This window comes from Panthera pardus, unplaced genomic scaffold (assembly GCF_024362965.1).
Source record: "Panthera pardus isolate Hobbes unplaced genomic scaffold, ASM2436296v1 HiC_scaffold_6, whole genome shotgun sequence".
Taxonomy (NCBI): domain Eukaryota; kingdom Metazoa; phylum Chordata; class Mammalia; order Carnivora; family Felidae; genus Panthera; species Panthera pardus.
The window spans coordinates 90,220,849-90,239,211 of NW_026526991.1; positions in this window are offsets into that span (position 1 = coordinate 90,220,849).

Here is an 18,363-nt window from a genome sequence, read left to right on the forward strand (position 1 = left end):
GGGACACCTGAGTGGCTCAGTCAGTTAAGCCTCCGACTTCAGTTCAGGTCATGATCTTGAGGTTCCCGAGTTTCAGCCCCGCATCAGGCTCTGTGCTGACAGCTCAGAGCCTAGAGGCTGCTTTGGATCCTGTGTCTCCCTCTCTGTCTGCCCCTCCTCACTTGCACTCTGTCTCTCTCTCTCAAAAATAAATACATATTTTAAAAAATCAAAAAAAAAAAAAAAAAAAGAAAGCAGTAAAGTGCAGATGCAAACCCAAGCACCCACCTCCAGAAACTTTGCCATTAGCCATTCTGCTCTTCTAACAGAATATATACATTTTTAAAGTGTGCATTACTCATTTACTAGCATAGACAATATTCCAGGTCATAAGAAAAGTCTTCATAAATTTAAAAACTTTGAAATCTTCAAAGTGTGTTCTTTGGCTATAGCAATATTAACTATAAATCATTTTTTAAAAAGGTATCAGGAAGAATCATCAAACATTTAAAAAAATTTAAATATCTAAAATAACTAATGGAATAAAGCAAAAAATTCACAGAGAAATTAGAAAACATTTTGAACTGAATGAGAAGAGGAAAATACAACATATCAAAGCTTGTGGTTAAAGTAGTCCCTAGATAGAAATATGTTGCATTAAATGCTTCTATTAAAAACAAAACAAAACAAACAACAAACCTAAAATCCAAGATCTATGCTTTCACTCTAAGAATAGAAAAAAAATGAATTAAATACCAAATGGGTAAAGAAATAATAATTTTTAAAATGACCAAAGATCAATGAAATAGAGAAATTATAGACAAAAATCCATATCAACACCATACTAGTACAATAAGACAATTTTGAAAAACATTTACAAAAGATTTCTCATCTTCCCAAAAAATTGGAGAAGAAAAAATTTAAATGTCTTTTTCAGAGCTGACACAATTGTCTGTGTAGAAACTCAAAGATCTTCAAAAAAACTTCTGGAATAAATAAGTAACCATAGCAAGGTGGCAAGAAACAAGGTCAGTAGGCATAAGTCAATGGCTCTTCTATATCAGAAATGAACAATTAGAATTTGGAATTTTTAAAAATGTCACTTATAACAACTCCTTCCAAATACTTAGGATTAAGTACAGCAATATATATATACAACATTTTTAGGTAGATACTACACAGAATTGATGAAAGAAATCAAAGACTTAAGGGGAGCCTGTGTGGTTCAGTTGGTCAAGCAGCTGACTCAGCCCAGGTCATGATCTTAAGGTTCCTGAGTTGGAGCCTTGCCTCAAGCTCTGTGCTGGCAGCTCAGAGCCTGGAGCCTGCTTCAGATTCTGTGTCTCCCTCTCTCTCTCTGCCCCTCCCCCGCTTGTGCTCTGTCTCTCAAAAATAAATAAACATTTTTAAAAAAAGGAAATCAAAGAAATAAATGAAATTTTATGTTCATAGATTGTATAATACAATATAGATAAGATGTGAATTCTTCCCAACTTGAACTATCTTTGACAGAATTACAATCTAAATCCCAGGAGGTATTCACTAGGTAATGAAAAACTGACTCTAAAATTTATATGGTGGGACCTGGGTGGTTCAGTTGGTTAAATGTTTCACTCTTGGTTTCAGCTCAAGTCATGATCTCAGGGTTTCGTGAGTTTGAGCCCCATGTGGGGCTCTGCACTGCCAGCATAGAGCTTGCTTAGGATTCTCTCTCTCTGCCCCTTTCCCACTCACACTGTCTCTGTCTCTCTCAAAAATAAATAAATGGACTTAAAATATAAATAAATAAATAAATAAATAAATAAATAAATAAATAATAGAATTTATATGGAAAGGCAAAAAGACCTAAAATAGCCAATAAAATACTGATGAAGAAAACAAAGTTGGAGGACTCACATTCACTGATTTGCACTTCTTTTAAAGCTATACTAATCAAGATGCATGGTATTAGTGAAATCACAGATTTGTAGATCAATGAAACAGAAGACAAAGCCCCAAATAGACCAAAACAAAATTCTAAATGTATCCTTTACAAAAATTCAAAGGCAATTCAATGGAAAAATGATATTATTTTCAACAAATTATGCTGGAAAAATTGGACATCTATCTGCAAAAATTTGAACTTAGACATAATTCATATACTTCCCCAAATACATAACTCAAAATAGACCTAATATAAAATGAAAAGCAACAAAACTTCTAGAAGAAAACACTTAGGAGAAAATCTATGTGACATTAGATTTAGTGATAGATTTTTTTTATTTAAAAAAAAATTTAAGCTTATTTATTTTTGAGAGATAGAGACAGAGCATGAAGAGGGGAGGGGCAGAGAGAGAAGGAGACACAGAATCCAAAGTCAGCACAGAGCCTGATGCAGGGCTCAAACTCACAAACTGTGAGATCATGACCTAAGCTGAAATCAGAGGCTTAACCCACTGAGCCACCCAGGCACCCCAGATTTAGTGATAGAATTTTATATACAACACCAAAAGCATGATCCATTAAAACAAAATAGATGCATTTGACTTTATTAAAGCCAATGATTTTGCTATGCAAAGACACTGTTAAGATACTAAGTATAAGTGACAAACTGGGAGAGCAAACAATTATCAAAAGTTAATCAATTCCTAAAAGTAATTACCAAAAGTCAATATTCCATAAATCAATACCATAAAGCAACTTTTTCCCCCCAAGATACAATCAAAAGATTTTAGGCCAGTTATAAATCTACTGAGCTAACTTGAAAGTGATATTTCTCCTCTATAGGATGCTGAAGTCACCAATGCCTGATTCCATTTGCAAAAGATCAGTGTTTCTACTATTAAAAACAGAAATGCCAATAGTGGGAAAAAAATCATTTTCAGGTTCAAAAGTATTTTTATTACATAAATTGCATTTTTGGGAGTTGGGGAGTTGGACTATGGTAAGTAGGTTCAGAGTAAGCAAGACAAAAGAATATATGGCTGAAGTAAATATACTTTTTACATAAATAGGAGTCAATTCCCTTAACCAAGAAGTATCAATAAAACTGAGTCCTCATTGAAATTTTACACCTGAAGATTATTACTTATAACTAAAAAACATGAAAATCAACAGTGTTTAAATTTGTATAGCACACTGGAAACACAAAGGTATTGAAACTCCAGAAATTAGAAGCAATGTTTATTTCATATAATATAGTAAAGAATAGCTAACTCTATACATATAACATGAGATATTTCATTTTAGAATGAAAGAAAGTGGAATATTTTATAATAATCTGTATCAAATCTAAAGGAAGGGTGACAGTATTTGTGAATTAAGAATAAAATCTTTTAGAGCACATTCCCTAGAGAAGAGGTTTTAAGATTTGTTTCCCTAGTCATATGCTAACCTTCTTAAACTCATAGTAGATATAATCAATTTTTGAAATGCCTTTTATAAGTGTCAAACTAGATAAGATTACAGATTTGTTGGCTCTTCAAAGTGTGTTGTCATAAAGTCCCATTTGCTTCAGCAAGATCATTATTTGTCTTTTTTGATAGGCTGTTTTACATGATCAGTAAGAGAATCATGGGAATAGTTAAAGGGGCACTTAGAAATAATATGTTTGAATTCTTCAGTAAATATTACTTTCTTTAGTAAGAAGTCTGTGTGAATTCAGGAATCAGGCTAAAATATTTTTTGGTAATAAGATAGAGTTTATTTTAGCTGTAAAGGTTTTAGTGTACTATCAGAAATGCTAACTTTTTATATTCATATATAGGATATGTCAGATTTTCATCATGTTTATTCTACTTATCTCAGTTTTAAGTTTATCTAAAGCTTTTGAGTTAATTATATTTTGTTTAAAGCATTGTGCATGTGTATGCCACGTGTATCCCATTGTAAGAATACATCACAATACGTTCATTCATTCATTCATTTGATAATGTCAAACCAATTTTGGCCTCTACAAGCAATGCTGTTATAGACATTCATATACATTCCTTTCAAGATGCACACTTTAGAAATTTTATATGGTGTATACCACTAGGAATGGAAATACTCAGTCATAGGTTATGTGCCTTTTACTATCAACTGACATGGTGTTTTGCAAAGTCATGATAGTATTAAGTTTAGCACTATCATGATATAAAAATGTCCAATTACTCCATATTATTGCTTGATATTGTTAAAGTTTATAATCTTTGCCAATTTTTCCCATTTATAATAGCAACATGTATTCATCATAATTTGCATTTTCCTGATTACTAATGAGACTTAGCGTTAAACAACTTTTCATACATTACTTGGTCTTTCATCAGCCTCATTTGTGAAGTTTCTGTGAAATTATTTTACCCATATTTCTACTGAGCTTTTTCTGAATTGATTTGTAAGTGTTTTTAATAGTTTCCAGAAAAAAACACATTATTATGCCAGTTTGTGTTGGAAATATATTCTTTCATTCTATGTATTCTTTTTTACTCTTTTTTTCTTTTTTTTTAATTGAGGTAAAATTGGTATATAACATTATATAAGTTTCAGGTGTATACACCATTATAATTTGACATCTGTATACACTGCAAAGTGATCACAATCAAAAGTCTAGTTACCATTAATCACCATCAAGAAATCCTCTTTTTCCATTTTACCCATATCCCCAATTCATTTTTTCAAAGAATAGTTTTACTTTGGTTAGATCTACATATCTATTTATTATTTACTTCATTTTATTTGTATATATATATGTGAGTGTGTGTGTGTTAATAAATATATATGTGTATATATATGTATATTTATAAATATATATTTACATTTATATTATGTTTATATGTATATTTTATTTATATTATATATTTATATATATTTTATAATATATATATATATATATTTTTTTTTAATGTTTATTTTTGAAAGAGAGAGACCAAGCACAAGTTGGGAGGGGCAGAGAGAGAGGGAGACACAGAATCCAAGGCAGGCTCAAGCTCTGACCTATCAGCACAGCTCACATCAATGGCTTCCACTGCTGTGAACATACCTATGAGGAGATCTTGAAGTCACAGGGGTGCATGACAACAACCAGGGCCTTGCAGATGCTAATGTGCCCATTGTTGGTGTTGGCCCTTCCTGCTGGTCCCAGTCCTCACTCATATATGTGTGTCCTCAACTGACCCCTGCCACTACACAGGCACAGGCATCTGGTGCCTCAGAGTTGAGTGTATACCAACCACCATCTCCAGCCATCACTGGCAACTGCCCTGGTTCTTAGCTGTTGGGCTTGGAGGTGCTACTGAGGACTCCAACAGCCCTTGAAACTACTGGGGACCACCACAACGCTTGGCAAAGACCACAGAGTTGTCAATGTTGTAGACCCAGTGGTCTGGGTTGTGAAGACATCATGCCCCAAATCAGGTAATAGTCATATTCAGAATGTTCTATATTGTATATTCATAATATTCTAATGTTATAATATGATGTGTTAACTACTTAACTGTACTATAAAGATCAAAGGCTAACCATATTAAAAAACATATATGCATATATATGTAACTATAGCTATGATAATTTGTTAATGGATACATAACACAAAAATATATAGTTATATGTGGAAAATTGTGACATCAAAACACAAAATGTGTAACAGGAGTAAAGGGTAAATTTTTCATATTAAAATCAAAGTTAAGTTGTTGTTAGCTTAAAATAGACTATTATCACTATAAGATGTTTCAAGTAAGCCTTAGGATAACCATAAAACAAAACCTATAATAGTTACATGTAAGGTAAAAAGAAAAGAATCAAAATATAACATGACAGAAAATCAACTCAACAAGGAAGAAGGCAAGAGAGGAAGAAAGGAGAAAAGGAACTACAACACAACCAGAAACAATTAGCAAGATATCAATAGTAAGTTATTACTTATCAATAACTACTGTGAACATAAATGGGTGAAATTATCAATCAAAAGACAGAGAAGTGTGGCTGAATAGATTAAAAAGGAAAAGGAGGCACAACTGTATGCTACCAACAAGAGACTGCACAAAGGTTAAAAATGAAGGGATGGAATATGATTTCACTCATATGTGGAACTCAAGAATTGTTGAATCATTATATTGTACACCTGAAACTAAAAACAAACCAGTGAACAGCAACAACAACAAAAAAAGTGAAGGGATGGAAACCAAAAGAGAGCAAGGGTAGCTATACTTATACCACACAAAATAGACTTTACGTAAAAGATGATAACAACTGACAAAGAAGGTCATTATATAATGGCACAACAATCAATTCATCAAAAGAATATAACAATTGTGGTTTTATTGTACCTGGTTGGCTCAGTGAGTAGAGCATGTGACTCTTGAACTCAGGTCATGAATTCAAGCCCCATGTTGGGCACGGGGCCTACTTAATTTTTAAAAAAGAATATAGCAATTATAAATATATCTGCATACAACATCAGAGCACTTACATTTATTAAGGAAATGCCAACCATTCTGAGGGGAGTAATAGACAACAAAACAATAATAATAAGGGATTTCACTATCTCACTTTCAACAATATATAGATCATTCAGACAGAAAAATCAATCAGTAACACTAAACCCAAACTATACTTTAGACTAAATGAACCTGATAGAAATACACAAAACATTCCATCTGATGGCAGCAGAATAGAGATTCTTCTAAAATACACATGAAACATTCTCCAGGATAAGACATCTGTTAGCTGATAAAATCATTCTTAGAAAATTTAGGACTGAAATCATACCAAGTGTCTTCCATCATCACAGTGGTATGAAACTAGAAATTAGTAACAGGAGGAAAATTGGGAAATTCTCAAATATGTGGAAATTAAACAGCATGCTTCTGAACAACCAATGAATCAAAGATGAAACCAAAAGGAAAACTTTTTAAAATACCTTGAAACAAAGGAAAATAGAAAAATAATTATCAGGACTGGTGGAATGAACCAAAAGGACTCATAAGAGGAAAGTTTATATGATAAATGCTTACATGTAAAAAAGAAAGATCTCCACCTAATTTTATACCTCAAGGGACTAGGAAAATAAGAACAAACTAAGTGCAAAGTTAGCAGAAGGAAGGAGATAACAGAATAGAAATAAATGAAATAGAAACTGAGAAGTTATGAAAGATCAATGAAATTAAGAAATGGATTTTTGAAAAGGTAAACAAAATTGACAAACCTTTACCTAGACTTACGAAGGAAAAAAAATAAATAGGACTTAAATAAAATTATAAGTGAAAAAGAGTATATTACATAATTTCACAAAAATACAAAGAATTATACACCAAAAAATTAGACAACACAGGATAAATGGATACATTCTTAGAAATGCACAATCCATGAAGACTAAAATATGAAGAAATAGAAGATGTGAACAGACCAATTACTAGAAAGAAAATTAAATCTGTAATCAAAACCTCCTGACAAAGAAAAGCCCAGGACTAGATGGCTTCACAGGTGAATTCCACCAAATAATTAAAGGAGAATCAATACCAATCCTCAAACTCTTTCAAAAAGTTGAAGAAGAAGGAACACTCCAAAACTCATTTTACGAGGCCAGCATTACCCTGATACCCAAGCCAGATAAAGACTCTACAAGAAAAGCTAGAGACCAATACACCTGATGAGTATAAATGAAAGAATTCTCAACAGAACATAGCAGACTGAATTCAGCAGTACATTAAAAGAATGATTCACTATGATTAAAGAGGATTAATCTCTGTGAAACAAGGACATTTCAACACATGCAAATCAATAAATATGATACATCACATTAATAGAAGTAAATACAAAAATTATGTGATCATCTCAATAGATTCAGAAAAGCACCTAACAAATATCAACATACTTTCATGCTAAAACCTGTAGACAAATTGGGTAAAGAAAGAATATATGTCCACATAATAAAGGTCCTATATGATAGATCTGCAGCTATTATCATACTTAATGGTGGAATGTTGAGAGCTTGTCATTTAAAATCAGGAAAAAGACAAGGGTGCCCACTCTTATAACTACCATTTCAACATCATGGTAGAAGTCCTAGCCATAATAATCAGGCGGGAAGATGAAAAGACATCAAAATTGGAAAGGAAGAAGTACAATTTTTCTGTTTTCTGAAGACTTCATATTGTATATAGAAAATCCTACAGACTCCACATAAAAACTGTTACAACTAATTTAAAAATTCAGCAAAATTTCAGAATTCAAAATCAACATACAAAAATCAGTTGCTTTTCAATACACTAACAATGAAATCTCTGAAAAATAAACAACACAACTCCATTAACAATAGCATCAAAACCAATAAAATATTTAGGAATACATTTAACCAAGACTGTAAAAAATGTATACACTGAAAATTAGAGGCCATTGATCAAAGAAATTGAAGAAGCCACCAATAAATGGAAAGATATCCAGTGTTCATGACTAGAAGTTAATATTGTTAAAATATCCATACTACCCAAAGGCATCTATAGATACAGTGCATTCCCTATCAAAATTCCAAAAGTATTTTTCACAGAAATAGAGAAAACAATCTTAAAATTCATAGGGAAACAAAAGGCCTTGATAGCCAAAGCAATCTTTTTTTTTTCCCATTTAGAATTTATTTATTTTTATTTTTTTATTTTTTTAATATATGAAATTTATTGTCAAATTGGTTTCCACACAACACCCAGTGCTCATCCCAAAAGGTGCCCTCCTCAATACCCATCACCCACCCTCCCCTCCCTCCCACCCCCCATAGCCAAAGCAATCTTGAGAAAGAACCAAATTGGAGGCATTGTGCTTCCTGATTTCAAACTACATTACAAAGCTATGATAATGGAAAAAGTATGGTACTGGCATAAAAACAGACACATACCAATGGAACGGAGTTGAGACCCCAGAGATAAACCCTTACATATATGGTGAACTAATAGTTGATAAAGAAACCAAGAAGACTCTATGGGGGAAGGACTGTCTCTTCCAGTCCCAATAGTGTTGGGAAAACTGGACATTCACATGCAAAAGACTTAAATTGGATTCCTATCTTATACCATCCACAAAAATTAACTCAAAATGGATTGCCTACTCAAACATAAGACCTGAAACCATAAAACTCCTTAGAAGAAAACATAAGGAAAATGCTCCTTGATAATGTCTAAGCAATGATTTTTTGGATATGACACCAAAAGCACAAGCAACAAAAGCAAAAATCAAATGCTGCTACATAAAACTAAAAAGCTTCTGCAGAGCAAAAAAACAACCAACAAAATGAAAAGGCAACCTATGGCATGGAAGAAAATATAGAAAAGCATATATCTGACAGGGAGTTAATATCCAAAACATATAAGGAATACATACAACCCAATGGCCAAAAAACAAATAATTCAATTTAAAAATAGATGAAGGACATGAATAGATATTTTCACAAAGAAGACATACAAATGGCCAACAAGTACACAAAAAGGTGCTCAACATCACTAATCATCAAAGAAATGCAAATCAAAACCATAATGAGAAGATACCAGCTCACATCTGTTAGTCTGGTTAGTTATCAAAAAAGAAGAAATAACAAGTGCTGGTAAGGATATGTAGAAGAGGGAGCCCGGTGGCAACATAAATTGGTACAGCTACTATGGAGAACAGTATAGAGGTTCCTCAAAAAATTAAAAATAAAACTACCATATAATTCAGCAATCTCATTTCTGGGTACATAGCCAGAGGAAATGAAATCTGGATCTTAGCATTATTCACAATTCACAGTAGCCAATATATGAAAAAAACCTAAATGCCCATTGACCGATGTATGGATAAAGAAAATGTGGTGTGTGTGTGTGTGTGTGTGTGTGTGTGTGTGTGTGTGTGTGTGTATCTGTATATATTTACAATGGAATGTTATTTAACCAATAAGAGAAGGAAACCTTGCCATTTGGGACAATATGGATAACACTTGAGGGCATTATGCTAAGTGAAATCCATCAGGCAAAGAAAGACAAATATTATATTGTATCATTTATATGTAGACTCTAAAATGTTAGACTCTGGGGCATCTGGGTGGTGCAGTTGGTGAAGCGTCTGACTCTTGATCTCGGCTCAGGTCAGAATCTCACAGTCCATGAGTTCAAGCCCTGCACTGGGCTCTGCACTGGGCTCAAGCAGAGCCTGCTTGAGATTCTGTCTCTCCTTCTCTGTGACCGTCCCCCACTTGTGCTCTCTCTCTCTCAAAATAAATAAATAAACTTAAAAATTTTTAAATAAAATGTCAGACTCACAGAAACAGAGGGTATATTAATGGTTACCAGGGGTCAGGGAGTGGAGGAAATGAAGAAGGATTTATCAAAGGGTACAAACTCAGTTGTTAATAAAAAGAAGTTCCAGGGATCTAATAAATAACATAGTGTCCACACTGAACCATTCTGCACTGTATACTTGAAAGTTACTATGAGATTTTAAAATGTTCTCACCTAATAACAACAAAGTACTAATTATGTGAGGGAAGAACATTTTAACTAATCTTATGGTAACCATTTTGCAACATATACACATGTCAAATCATCACATTGAATCTTAAACTTGTTGTGTGCCACTTATATCTCAATAAATCTGGAATAATTAAATAAGTAAGTAAACAAACAAATAGTTCTTTCCTAATCTGAGTTCATGAAGTCATTGAATTCTTTGAAATAGAATTTTGTACTTGATTGCTGGTAGTGGTCCAAATTTATTTTATTTTTCCAGTGCAAATTTAAGTGTCCAGGCTACTCACTAAAATATCTTCCCCTTCTCCACTGATAAGCCATTTTTCTGTTATATATAAAATGTTTATATATTCTTGGGTCACTTCAGAAGTAATGCTATAAGCAGGACTTCCATGCCTGCCACCAACAATAGGCTAGTCATGGAATGTCAGTACTCCAGAGCCCCTTGGTCCACAAGAACTGATTAGATGGAAGAAAAGCAGAGAAATTTTAATATAGTGATTAAGAATTGGATCTGCATTCAATAAAATTGGCCTCAAATTCTGTTTCTATCTATAACTACCTGTGTGATCTTGGACAAGTTATTTAAGCTTCTTACACTTCAATTTCCTCTTCATTGGGATGAGGGCAATAATAGTAATATTAGCTAACATTTATTGGAGTTTTGCTTTGCATCAGGTCCAGTTTGAAATTATTTATATAACATTTCAGTATATGTATCTCTGCATTACTAATAATGAAGAAAAAGCTAAACTTTTATTCTTACTAAAATTGGGAAATAGTGTATTATTGCTTCAAAACCTACCAAAAGCTAATTAATACTTTGGTACTTCTCTAATATTTCCTACCTCAGTAAATAACATCATTATATTTCTGAGTAATCCAGATATTTGGAAATTATTACCTCCTTCTCCCTCTTCCTCCATACTTACTCCTTCACCATATCCTACTAATTTTAACTAATTTAGAAGCATCTTCCCTGTTTCTACATTGACACTCCCCTGGACCAATTTACTTTCATCTCTCACCTCTATCACACTAATCTATTCTTAATGGTTCATCCTATGTGCACTGTTTTCCTCTCCTGTAATCCCTGCCTTTGCCCCCCAAATCAGACTGATCTTTTAACAATGCAAATAGCATCATGGCAGAGATTATTTTACAGCAGCATTCTGGCCCATTCCCAATAATGAGGTGGGAGAATACACATATATTACAGAATACCATGAATGCAAATGTTAATGTTGCTAGAAAGAAGGAGAAATTCTGAAGGTAAGCTTGGTTGTGAGGAAGAGTGGTGACATTTAAATCGAGTTTAACCTCCTATTTTGCCACCAATTAGCCCTGTGACATTGGGCAATCACTAAATCCCATCCAAGTTTCTCATCTTTAAACTGTGTGCTTAAATGAGATAATTTCTAAAACACAATATTGTCTTGAAATTATGTGATTATATTTCAAAATGATTTAAAGAGAGTAACATAACTTTGCTCCTATGACAGAACACAGGTTTGTAACTGCATTTTACACAAATGAAACATATTGTCTGAATGGCAATTTTATATGATGTTGAAAAGTCAAATGAATACACTAAAACCAGAATCATAAGAACATCTATCAACTTAAATAAGACTAGAAATTCGAAGTTGCTTAATATTTCTTTTTAAATCAAACAGTCATTGAGCATTCACCACTCTGCTTTTACCCATTTTTTTGGTACCTTGCTGACATTTACAAGGGTCTGTTTTATTTTTTTCCTCCTCTCTTACCTTCAAAGAAATGGCGGTGACAACAACAAATGTGGGTATTTTTAGATCTGATTTAGAGGATGGTAGTCTGTTAGATATTTGCTTCTGACCCTATCTCCAATAAAATTAAATTGATGTCATTGACAAGTAGTAGTATTTGACGGATGTGTTTATCAAGATGGTGAAGAATTATTGTGGGTGGCTCATGGGAATGTAAGCAGAAGTGACAGGACAAACTGAGCCAGTGAAATCACAGCCTGAATCTCAGGACAAATGCCCTAACAGTACTTTGACCTCTTTGGGGAAATAGCAAAAGATCTATTTTTTTTTACTACATTCAAAACTTATAAGATATCTGGCAACTGAAGTTAAGATGGTGAAAATAGACTTATGAATGCTCTCTCATATTGTGGCTTTTCAGTTGAAAGAGAGTCATAATTCTGGGGCTCACTTTCTATGAAAAAACTAGGTTTTGGCTTCGATGTCTTTTAGGCTCATATTTAGTCTGCCAAATGTTTGCTTGTATGCTTTTCAACCTTCCTTAATGTAACTTTCCTTGACTCCATTTATTCAATTATTTATTTACTTACTCAATTCTTCACCAACTACGAAGAAAATATCTTCACAAGACCATTCCTATAATTTCTTAACTTGATGGTTACAACTTGCTCTACTCCTGGCCATTTTTGTGTTTACATATTATGAGCAGTCACTACAACACATGAACCAAACCGTTGGTATGCTTTTACCTGTGGCAGGCAGAATAATGCCTTCGCTCCCCCGCCAAAGATTTCCACATCCTAATCCCAGGCACCTACGATGATTTTACCTTCCATAGCAAAAGGTATTTTGCAGATACAATTAAGGCTGAAGAACTTGAAATGGGGAGATTATTCTGGATTATCTCAGTGTGCCCAATCTAATCACACAAATTCTTAAAAGCAGAAAAATTTTCTTGGCTAAGGTCAGAGAGAGAAAGGTCAAAGTGATGAGACCTTGCTAGCTTTGAAGATGGAGGCAGGGCACAAGTCAAGGAATGCAGCAGCCTCTAGCCACTGGGAAAGGCCAGGTAATAGATTTTCCTCTAGAGTTTAGAGAAAGGCATGCAGGGGCTCCTGGGTGGCTCAGTCAGTTAAGCATCTATCTGACTTTGGCTGAGGTCATGATCTTACAGTTTATGAGTTGGAGCCCCGCATCAGGCTCTGTGCTGACAGCTCAGAGCCTGGAGCCTGCTTCAGACTCTGTTTCCCTCTCTCTCTGTCCCTCCCTCTCACATGCTCTCTCTCTCTCTCTCTCTTAAAAATAAATAAACATTAAGAAAAAAAAAGAATAGAGAAAGGAATGCAGTCTTGTCTTGGTTTTAAGCCAGTGATACTCATGTCAGATTTCTAACCTACAGAGCTATAAAATTATAAATTTGCAATTTTTTAAGCCACAAAGTTTGTTGTAATTTGTCATGGCAGCAATAAGAAACTAATCAAGTATTAATTTCTCACTGAACCATTTTGTCCTTTTAATATGGTATCTATGAAGACGTCCCAAAATTGTTCCGTTCATTTGTTTATTCACTTTTTCATATAATCCTTTTTGTAAAAAAAAATAACTGTATATAGCCAGCAATATGTTAGGTGTAGAAGCTATTTAAACAACTAAAGTATGGCCCCTCTTAAAAATCTCACATTCAAGGGGCACCTGGGTGGCTCAGTCAGTTAAGCGTGGGACTTTGGCTCAGGTTATGATCTCGCAGTTCGACTTTGGCTCAGGTTATGATCTCACAGGCCATGTGTTCAAGCCCTGCGTGGGGCTCTGTGCTGACAGCTGAGAGCCTAGAGCCTAGAGCCTGGAGCCTGCTTCAGATTCTGTGTATCCCTCTGCCTCTGCCTTTCCCCGCTCGCACTCTGTCTCTCTCTCTCCCTCTCAAAAATAAATAAACATCAAAAAAATATTTAAATCTCACATTCAAGTATGTGATTAACAATAAAGCATTATCTATGTAATATATATATGCAATTGCTATTGTCATAACTCAGAAGTAATTAATTTTCCACAGGGGTGATATGATGGAAATAGCATAAAAGAAAGCTGCAAAGAAGTGAAATTTGAACTAAGATTTAAAGGTTGAGTAGGTTCCACTAGGTAGAAAACTGAGGAAAAAAATGAGTTAAATATAAATAGAATAGGATGAGCAAAAGCAAGAGATTTGTACAGCTGGATACAGTGTTGCTCAAATCAAATTTGTTGTTTGGCTCTTTAGTTTAGAATGCAATTTGCTTATTAGAATGCATACTAATATGAGAAAAGTTTTTCTCACTACTGAATCCTTAGCACCTAGAACAATGCTAGCACAGTGCTGGCATTCAATAACCCCAGGTTGTTTGAGTGGATGCCTTTCTTCTTGAATGTGATTTAAAGGAAATTTATTTAAATATAAAAGTATTGGGGTGCCTGGGTGGCTCAGTCGGTTAAGCGTCCGACTTTGGCTCAGGTCATGATCTCACAGTTTGTGGGTTTGCGACCCGTGTCAGGCTCTGAGCTGTCAGCACAGAGCCTGGAACCTGCTTCAGACTCTATGTCTCCCTCTCTCTCTGTCCCTCCCCGGCTCACACTCTGTCTCTCTCTCTGTCTCTCTCTAATGTTTAAATAAACATTAAAAAAATTTTAAATATAAAAGTATTTTACACATATCTTAACAGATTAAAACATATACTTAGATTTGCATTCCATAGTACTTTGGAGGATTATGCAAAGTCCAGTGTGCCAAATTCGGCTAATATATGGGACATGGGAAACAAAACTTGCAAAATTAGAGAGCTCATATGCAAGTAGGTATGATATTGCAAAATATTTCGTGGACCCTAATATCACATCTTAGGATGGCAATTTTATTCCAAATTTTCTAAATAATGATATCATCTTTAAGTAACATCTAATTTTGATAGTACAAATAATACAAAATGTAATTTTTTCCAACACTGGTATCTATCATCAAGTTTAATATGCTTAAAATTTTTTGAAGCACCTGATTTTAGATAATCTAAATGTGAAAATACACTCTGCAACCACTCCAAATTTATTATAACTAGGAACAGATGTTCAGCAATATAAATTAATGAGCTCTGCTTTTTATTACACTGATTAGAGTATTTTTAAACCTTTTAATAGATAATTGATTTTTTGTAATCTTTAATTTTAGTTTATTGGAAAAATCAGTATTCGTCTACATTTTATCCTTTGTATTGTGTATTTTAAGATTTTAAAAGATCATTTATTCATTTAAATAAAAGAAAAAAAATTCAAGCATCATTTCAAGTTAAAAAGAATTCGTTTCTTACAGCTCATAAGACACTTCAGATTTTACTCATTGGAGACAGAAGAAACATCCAAAGGACAGTTTTTTCTGTTATTTTCATTTCAGTTGGAAAGCAAAAAGGCAAAGGGATATAGTTTGAGGAAATCAGCAATACTCTACTTTCAAACTCTAGACTCTGTGTAAGAGGATATGGACCTTCTCATCTAAAATGGTTTTCACTGGGGGCGCCTGGGTGGCTCGGTCGGTTAAGCGTCCGACTTCAGCTCAGGTCATGGTGGGTTCGAGCCCCGCGTCGGGCTCTGTGCTGACAGCTCAGAGCCTGGAGCCTGCTTCAGATCCTGTGTCTCCCTCTCTCTGTGACCCTCCCCCGTTCATGCTCTGTCTCTCTCTGTCTCAAAAATAAATAAACGTTAAAAAAAATTTTTTTTTTAAATAATAAAATAAAATGGTTTTCACTGAAGTTACTAGTGCAAGGTGTAGCTGGAGTTGCTGAGGTGTCTTGGATACATTGAGCTAATATGGAAATATATTTGGGGGTATAGAATAATAAACTTTATGATAAAAGAGAACTCTCCTCTTTTCTAATCAGGAGTAGTTAATTACTTCCTTCTGAATGAGTTATAAAAGAAAATAAAGGAGAAAAGAAATATGAAGATGTTTTGCACTCTCAGCAAAAATAAAGAGCCCTCTTCTTTTGTATAGAAGCAGAAGACTGAATGTAGGATGATTCTAAGGAATAGTCTTTTTTGCCCCCTTTTTTCTAGTACCAATAATGTCTATAGCTGAAACCGAGGAATATGTTTGGTCTAAATGGTAAATAATTGAGTTCTTGATGCCAAAAGCCAAGTATTTGACAACCAACTACCCAGCTGATTAAAAAAAAAAAAAATGTATGAATTATAAATTAAAGAACAAACCTATAAATGACATTTTATATGCTGCCTAATTTTATTATAATGAATCTATTCTTTTAAGTTATTTAGACGTATTCAGAATTGCTTTTGAATCTATGTGACAGGAATTTGACCGGACTGACATGAACAAGTAACCAATTTTATGGTAATAAAAAGTTTCTGAAATCAGTTGAAACTGCTTTCAGTACTGAAAAATCTAGACATCTTTCTGGTATTCTAACATTTTTTTTTAACTCTGTAGCCCTATTTTTTCCAGTTTTATTGAGAAATAGTTAAAAAAAAGAAATAGTTGGCATACATCACTGTATAACTATAAGGTATACAGCATGATGGTTTGATTTACATATGTTGTGAAATGATTAACACAATCAGTTCAGCTAACACCCATCATCTCATATTGAGACAATAAAAAGAAAAGAAAGAAGAAAAGAAACAAAACATTCTCCTTGTGACTAGAACTCTTAGAATTTACTCTTGTAACATCTTTCCTATATATCATATAGCAGGGACAACTGTAGAAAACATATTGTATATTACATCTCTAGTGTTTATGTATCTTTTAGCTGAAAGTTTGTACCTTTAAAGAAATTTTTTTAATGTTTATTTATTTTTGAGAGGCAAAGAGACAGAGCGTGAACAGGGGAGGGGCAGAGAAAAATCTGAAGCAGGCTTTAGGCTCTGAGCTGTCAGCACAGAGCCAGAGGCAGTGCTTGAACGCATGAACTTGTGACCTGATCCGAGGTCGGTAGTTTAACCAATTGAGCCACCCGGTGCCCCAGAAAGTTCATACCTTTTGATCACCTTCCTCCTACTCCCCATCTCTGCACCTGGTCTGCTAATATATGGTAATCCTCTATATGCTTATAATAAGACTGAAGCCCTGGGAACTACATCTGTGTTTTACATTTTGAAAAATGGAGGCATGAGCAAAAGAGTAAAATATATGTCAATTGAATATCTTTTTGTCAGGATATAAAGCAGTGGAGTTTCATAGTTGCAAATTTGTCTGGGGAGGCAAGTGTCTATAATCATGTGTACTGCTATTCCCCTAAATCGGGATTCTGCTTACAAGAAAGAAAGAGAGGATAGGTATTAGATAACCAATTAGTGGGGCACCTGGGTGGCTCAGTCAGCTGAGCATCTGCCTTAGGCTCAGGTCATGATCTCACAGCTCATGAGTCCGAGCCCCACGTCGGGCTCTGTGCTGACAGCTCAGAGCCTGGAGCCTTCTTCAGAATCTGTGTCTCCCTCTCTCTCTGCCCCTCTGCCACTCGTGCCACGTCTCTGTCTCTCAAAGATAAATAAACGTTAAAAATATTTTTTTTTAAAAAAGATAAGCAATTAGCAACATGTCTTATTTTGCCTTGATTTTTTTAATTATTTTTTTTTATTTTTTAATGTTGCTCATCAAGTTATTTTAATGGTTATTATTTTTAGCAAAAATAATCAGTGGGGCCTGAATAAATAGCATAGTTAAGTCTCTGAGAAAAAAAAGACTATTCTTCATAGTTTGGACAATGGTACTATTCAATATATATCATAATGATCCGGTGTCTGTAAATCAATCTTAAAGTTTAATTTTAAGGCAATTAAAAATGGCTTACAAGCAAACTCTTCTAGGGACACCTGGGTGGCTCAGTCGGTTAAGCGTCTGACTTTGGCTCAGGACATATCTCGCCGTCCCTGAGTTCGAGCCCCACGTCGGGATCTGTGCTGACAGCTCAGAGCCTGGAGCTTGTTTCAGATTCTGCGTCTCCCTCTCTCTCTGACCCTCCCCCGTTCATGCTCTCTCTCTGTCTCAAAAATAAATAAACGTTAAAAAAAAAAAAAGCAAACTCTTCTAATGATTAAAATGGTTGTTACTGGACAGAGAACTGGTTCTGAACTCAAGTTCAGCTGCTCACTGCTGGAAAATCGATATTTGAAAGACAAGTCACAATGGGAATGGAAAGTTCGCTTTATTCAGG